Source organism: Neodiprion pinetum, chromosome 6 (genome assembly GCF_021155775.2).
Source record: "Neodiprion pinetum isolate iyNeoPine1 chromosome 6, iyNeoPine1.2, whole genome shotgun sequence".
Classification (NCBI taxonomy): domain Eukaryota; kingdom Metazoa; phylum Arthropoda; class Insecta; order Hymenoptera; family Diprionidae; genus Neodiprion; species Neodiprion pinetum.
Window position 1 is genome coordinate 5,386,375 of NC_060237.1, and position 6,571 is coordinate 5,392,945.

The window sequence follows — 6,571 nt, forward strand, 5'->3', positions numbered from 1 at the left end:
CCTGGACATGAAAATTTGGAGTATATCCGCAGGACTGAATCGGTGAACGTAAATGGGATTATAGCATTTTTTTTTTTTTTTTTTCTCAGTTTTACCGATGGAAGCATCGAACCTCTTATACCTTCCCGAATCTCACCGTATACACAGTATGTACATTAGAGTGGTTCACAAAAAAAATAAAAAATAAAAATAAAAACTCGAAAGTCGGACCTCTGAATCACTAAATCCGATCGAGCTCAAATTCACAGGTGATTTTTATTTCGTTATAAACCACAGTTTTATAAGGAAATCCGCATTGAAAAAAAAAAATACATTACATTTTTTTTTTTTTTGTTAACCACTCTAATGTACATGTATACGTACATACATATGTATATCGGATATAATATCGGACTCTTTATTGTTGGCGGCGGGGGGGGGGGGGGGGGGGGGGGATATTTACCCGCCTCTGTACAATAATCCCTGCTCAAACCCCAGGCTTACTTGTGGTGATATTCACACATATGCCCAGAGATTATCATATTGCGCGAGTTGACATCTAAACGCGTATCGCGTGACTTTGGCAAACGAGCGTACGTCTGTGTTTGCGCACGTGTGTGTACGTTTATGATACATATGTAGGAGTATTGTATATGGGATCGTGGAAGACGCGACGTTCCCGAAGGGGGCACGGTTCTTTCTTACATACATGCATGCATTCGTACACAGATAGGTTCCGCGATGTATATTACGATAGTTTGGCATGAATGAAATTTGCAAGGCACGGATCTCCTTATGGTTCTCTGTTCAATGGACAATAAAACGCCGCTTGCCGCCGCGTGTCTTGACCGATTCCAACAGCAGCTCGACACTTACGTAATAACCAACCGCGCGTAATCTGTTTACCAATACCACTCGCACATAACGAACTTGTCCTTGTATAACGGTAATAACGAACGAGAAGGCCTCGCTTTCTAGCGGGAGATTAGAACGAGCCTCGAACACGATCAAGACACCCAAATATCCGGATGAGATTTACGCGAGTTAAATCGTTCGTCGATCCACAATTCAAGACAGATTTGAAAAAACTAACGCGCGTACCGAAGAGTCCTGAAACCGGGAACTTTGACAGCTCCTTCCGTTCGCAATTCAAAATTTTTCCAGCACGAGCCTGGTCGAAGACTTTCCTATCAGGGTGATCTTCCGAGTACCGGAACGCGTCTACGATCCGCATATTCATTCACGTGCGATTCGCGAGTTTCTCTCTTCACTCATCATCGGTCTTACTTACTACATCTGGGTAGATGTAGACGCCCGTCGCGATTCTTAGATATATTCTTCGTCGTCCTTATACCTCGTACCCTGCAGCCCACCTTTGCGGCAGCTGCGCGAATGTAACGGCGTTACGTACCGCAAGACATACGCTGATTACCTCTACCGCCTCTCTTTATACACATTCATGCTTCTCTTTAATTCAGAGACACCTCCTCCTCCTTCACCGTTTCCCTCTTGCCATGTGTCGCTATTAATTCGCTCTCCTGCCTTCCATCCATCCATCTCCCTCTCTGAGAACGTACAACACCCGTATACATATACATACACACACACACACACACACATGCATATACGCACGGTGCATGCACGAGTGTTCGACAATCCCACTGCCCGAGACTAAGATCTCGATTCAACGAGATCTTTGGACCGATATATATGCATATTTACCTATTCCTGTAACGTACCTACATACATATTTGCTGACCAGTGCAGAGCGTGCGTGTGTAACGCGGACAACGCTTTGTATGATACCCACTCCGTGACTTACTTCCGGTGAAGTGATATCGGCTTACATATATGTACAAAGGTTGATATTATATACCGCGGACCGTATCGCTGTAGTCGAGGGTGACATTTAGAATACGAACAAGCATACGCGCATACTTGTGTATCGCTAGGAATTCGCTGGGTATAGTGGGTGTACAAATACAATTTTACGAATTCATTAGACGATTGGTATTCCGGATGAGAAAATACCTGCAGACTATTATTCGTAAAACGCCGACAGGTTATGGTCTGAAAATCGATTCTCGAAACTGACGATTAGTTTAAGGTATAATTATAGGTGTACCAAGTATGACGGCATAGTTCGAAACGTAGAATTTTCCTCCTACCCTGTCGCGTCGCCAGGTACACGCACGGTGTCGTGTGTTGCCACTTACGTAGTCCCGTAATATACTAGAATTGTGAATGGTACGGATGTGTACAGATATAATACGCATGCCTCGGTGCCAGGTGCCTAATTAGTCTCTACAGCTTTGTCGCATGTCGTTCGAGTCGGGTTTTCACTGGCATAGGTGTACAAAACGTATCGTCACGCGTATACGTGTATCATGTGCGCCTACCGCAGTCTTTTGGAATATACTTGATACCACGTTACGTGAATACGTACGTTTTATACGTGCGTAGTATTGGGTACATCGTCCCCTGGACCTCACTCGTTTGCGCAAAGTCCAACGACAATGCGATACTATAGGTACACACCTAGGTATACGTATGGATATACGTGTTTGCTTAGCGTAGATAATTTATACCGAGAAATATCCACGGATATCCGGACTGTGATGTGTCGTTCGTTTATACTCTTCTGGAACGTCTGAATCCCGCCATAGATTTCGGAGTATGTCGAGTAACCAAATACAGTTCGGATACACTGTAATGGATGTATAGGGGGCGTGACACGTGAAATTTGCAACCCATGTACCCCCTTCGATTTTCATCATTTTTTAGTATGATGTTGTAACTGGTATTTGGTACTCTTTTTTCTTACTATCCCCGATTTACATAGATCGCGAAATCATGAATATAATGTGATACTGCAATCTATTTAGATCGAAGCATGTAAGAAATAACAAAGCAAAAACAATTCCGAGACGAAAAAAAGTATTGGTAAGTATTGAGATTCCACTAACCTGTCATGCTTAAAAATGATATTTTAAATAATAAAACCAGTGTGAATTATTTCAGATTTCAAAAAATGGCGTTCGGGAATCGGTTGTTGAAATTTTCTTTAAATTTCACTGTTGTCTGAAAAAATCTGAAAAGAATTGCGAGACCCTTGTGGGTTCGGCTGCCGCATCGTACTAAAAAATTACAAAAATCGAAAGGGATGAGGTAAATGGGTTGCAAATTTGACGCGGAATATCCCATATATATACATATATAAGTTGTAATAAGTATACCCTGTGCGTTCGAGTGAACGACGGAAGTTGTGCTATCGTTGCGCAAATATGTACCTACCGCAGATATTGTATTACGTACACAAGTCGCAGCAGCGCCTTCTCGATACAATCCATTTCGACGTAATATTTCAATTTGAAATCGTTGCTCGCGATAAAATTGTTACTCAGCCTTGAATCGTCGCGCGCGCGTGACCAAGATTTTAATAAAATAATATTCCGATTTGAGATACATCTAACGTAACGAAGAACGATCGCCGTCAGTCGTACAGCAACAGCTTACCGTATAACAGTTTTAACATCATGAATGAATCTGGGCCTTAAGAATGAGAGGAAAAAGTAGGTGTAGGTAATCGAGTTTCGTCTAGCGCTCGATGTCTCAAGGCTGATTGTGAGTTAAAAACTATGCGATCCGTCGATGGTAAAGGACCGCGAGTAAAATTACACATTCGTAACTACATTAAGGATATGTTACAATCGTGTTCAGTAGTATGTGTACGGGAGGAAGACCACCACGGTGAAACCGGTCAGTATTTCCTACCTGTAAGTTTATCCTGCAGTGTGTATGGATGCAGAGGTACGTACTTTATACACTGAGAAAATTTTTATTTGGCATAGTAACTAGAAAAATTCAGTAAAACAGGTATCGTTGAAAGAACTGTTTGAATATTGTTGGAATTACGAAAAACGACGTACGCCTAACCATTTTTTGGTAATTGCGACGCAAAATCAGTTTGTGAGGTTTACTCTACTTTTTTAGTCAAGGCTTTAACGTCAATTTATCTTTGCACGAGCATTAAATTTTCGCAACAGTTACGAGAAAATATAGCAACAGTGATCGCAATGAGACAGAACGGTAACAGCTATAAAACTAATTTTCATTTTCTACCTAGAACAATATTTTTCGATTGTGGTAAAAGATGAAAATAGTCAAGGACTGAGCGGTAACCGGAACTAAAAATTTCTCTCGGTGTACCTATACGTATAACCGAAAAACTTCCCTTTCCCCAGGGTGAGGTGAGATTTTTACGCCTAGTCGCGTATTTAGTTTGTACCGCACACGTGCGAACCAATAATCGGGTCTGGGGAGGATATCCGGAACGGAAATACTTCCCGTCGGGCGGCAGCTCGTTGAGACAACCAACCCTCCGAACCTCCTTTGACAGAGCAAACCCAACTCGTGTCAGCTGACAATGCCGACCAGGCGTTTTCGGCACTTCCGTTCTGCAATTAGGGACTCCGATTCTGTTCCAAGATTCAGCGGAACTCCGACGCTTACCGACTTCCTTATACATACCTACACCCATACGCACGCCGTACCTTTCGGCGTAGCGTCGACTTGGAGATCTGGGAAGGAGCTACCGGATGACCTTGAGAAGGTTGACGAAAATCCGGGATAATTTATGGTCAGATACATCGAATAGCCCGCAACGATGCCGCTGCTGCAAGCTGCTGGTCATCGGCCGTTCGAACTCGCGTGCGTGATCCAGGGTCGTTACCGAGGTTGTGATTAATAAATAGGCACTTTTACCTGCAGGATATACAAATGTTTTCTTGTACGTGCCGGCGTGCATGACGTGTGTATTGAGTGGATGTATAATACCGAAGCTGAAACGGTGTACTCTTGGCTTTACGTACACGGTTTATACATGTATATTTCGTTTTACTGTACAGGCATGTAGTGTGTGGAACGCCGTTGATAGCCATGCGGCTTCCTTGGACCTAGATCGTCGGAGTTCTCGGCGCACTTCTTCCCTCTTATAGTCATTACAGGGTTAATTGATTAATTAACTTACATTTACAAGAATGTATGTATGTATATGTATATATGTATGTACGTATAATACATAACACGCCATCGCGCCCGAATGATGCTGGGAGTTTATTACTTGCACGCTGTTGTCCGTTTCTTGGATATGCGATGCGACGAATCGGACCGCGCGATCTTGGTGTATGTATAATTCACGTTTTATGGTATAATTCTGTTCGATTTTTGATTCGTAAACGGAAACCGTGCGTTCACGTATTGAATTCACGAGGAACAAGGAATCAGAGTATAACATCAGCGGAATCATGATCGTTCCCCGAAATATTTACATCTCGCGTGTAACATATATCCGCGAATTTTTACCGCACACGCGCGAAGGAAGTTGAATTGTTAACGAAGAAGGGAAGGGAAATGAGAGAGACTCGAGCCTTGAACTACTTCCCACGCGGAAGCTGTCGTTTTATGCTAAGTATAGTCCTAAGTGTCGCCTCAGTCAACCTTATTAGTTCATTCTTTAAATAGATGCATTATACATATATCCCGTTACGCGCAAGCGCGCCACATATTTAAACTAGAATCAACGCGCGCTGTAATCATGCACGAAGCTTCGTCAAAGAAACAATGACGAAAATAACTCTCTGGTTTATCTTCTCCTTCCTTAATTCCCTGTTGGGTTCTTTTTTTCCTTCTTTTTCTTTTTATTTTTATGACACTAATTTCTCACGCTGTGCAGTGCTGTTGTACTTGAACGTCGCTGCAAGTACATACGTAACAACATATAATCATTGGCTTCACAGGTTCTTGGCATTGCGACTGTAATAAAACATTGACCTGGGAAGTCTCCGGCCTCGTAATGTTGCAAGAGCGGAATACAGCTCTCAATGAATTTCAGAACAAGGTGGAAGGGGAAGGGAGGCGTGCGAAATAATGAAAGATAGCATTATTTGCGTATTGTGGATTGTCTCTTTATTGTTATTATCATGCCCAGTACCATCATTATCGAATAGACCTCCGGTTGTTTGGCAGAGTCTCAGAGCGCAGTAAGGACGGTTCGCCTCTTCTCGACTCAACTCTACTCGCCTCGCCTCGCTGTGCTTCCTTTCGTATATTCTCTCTCTCTCTCCATCTCTCGGAGCAGCGAGTGAGCGAGTGGGACAGAAAAAGAGCTATAGAGAGGCGCTGACGATGAGGCGACTCCGCGTAAGTATCTTGCGTGTAGATGGTGAAGTAGAAGGACCTATACCTACACGCCTGTAGCGCACAGGTATAGTTGCACAAACGTGACCGAGGCGGTAGGATACGAATGAGCCAACAACACGAGGCTAGAAGTCTACGCGCAGACGATGGGAGAGCCATGCGAGGGAAAAGGACGGGCGAGTACGCCGATGCCCATTTCCGACGAGCGTGTAAAAGGAGGAAAGAGAGAGACGGAGAGAGAGAGAGAAAGCCGAGTCTTTCGCGGCCGGTCGAAGCGGCGCGGTGGAGAGGGGAAAAGGGGACACCCACGAACTTTTACGGAGGTTACCGAACGCCTCCGAAGCCGCGAGACGCCCCGTAAAGGCGCAACACGAGCATGAATGAAGTATCACGG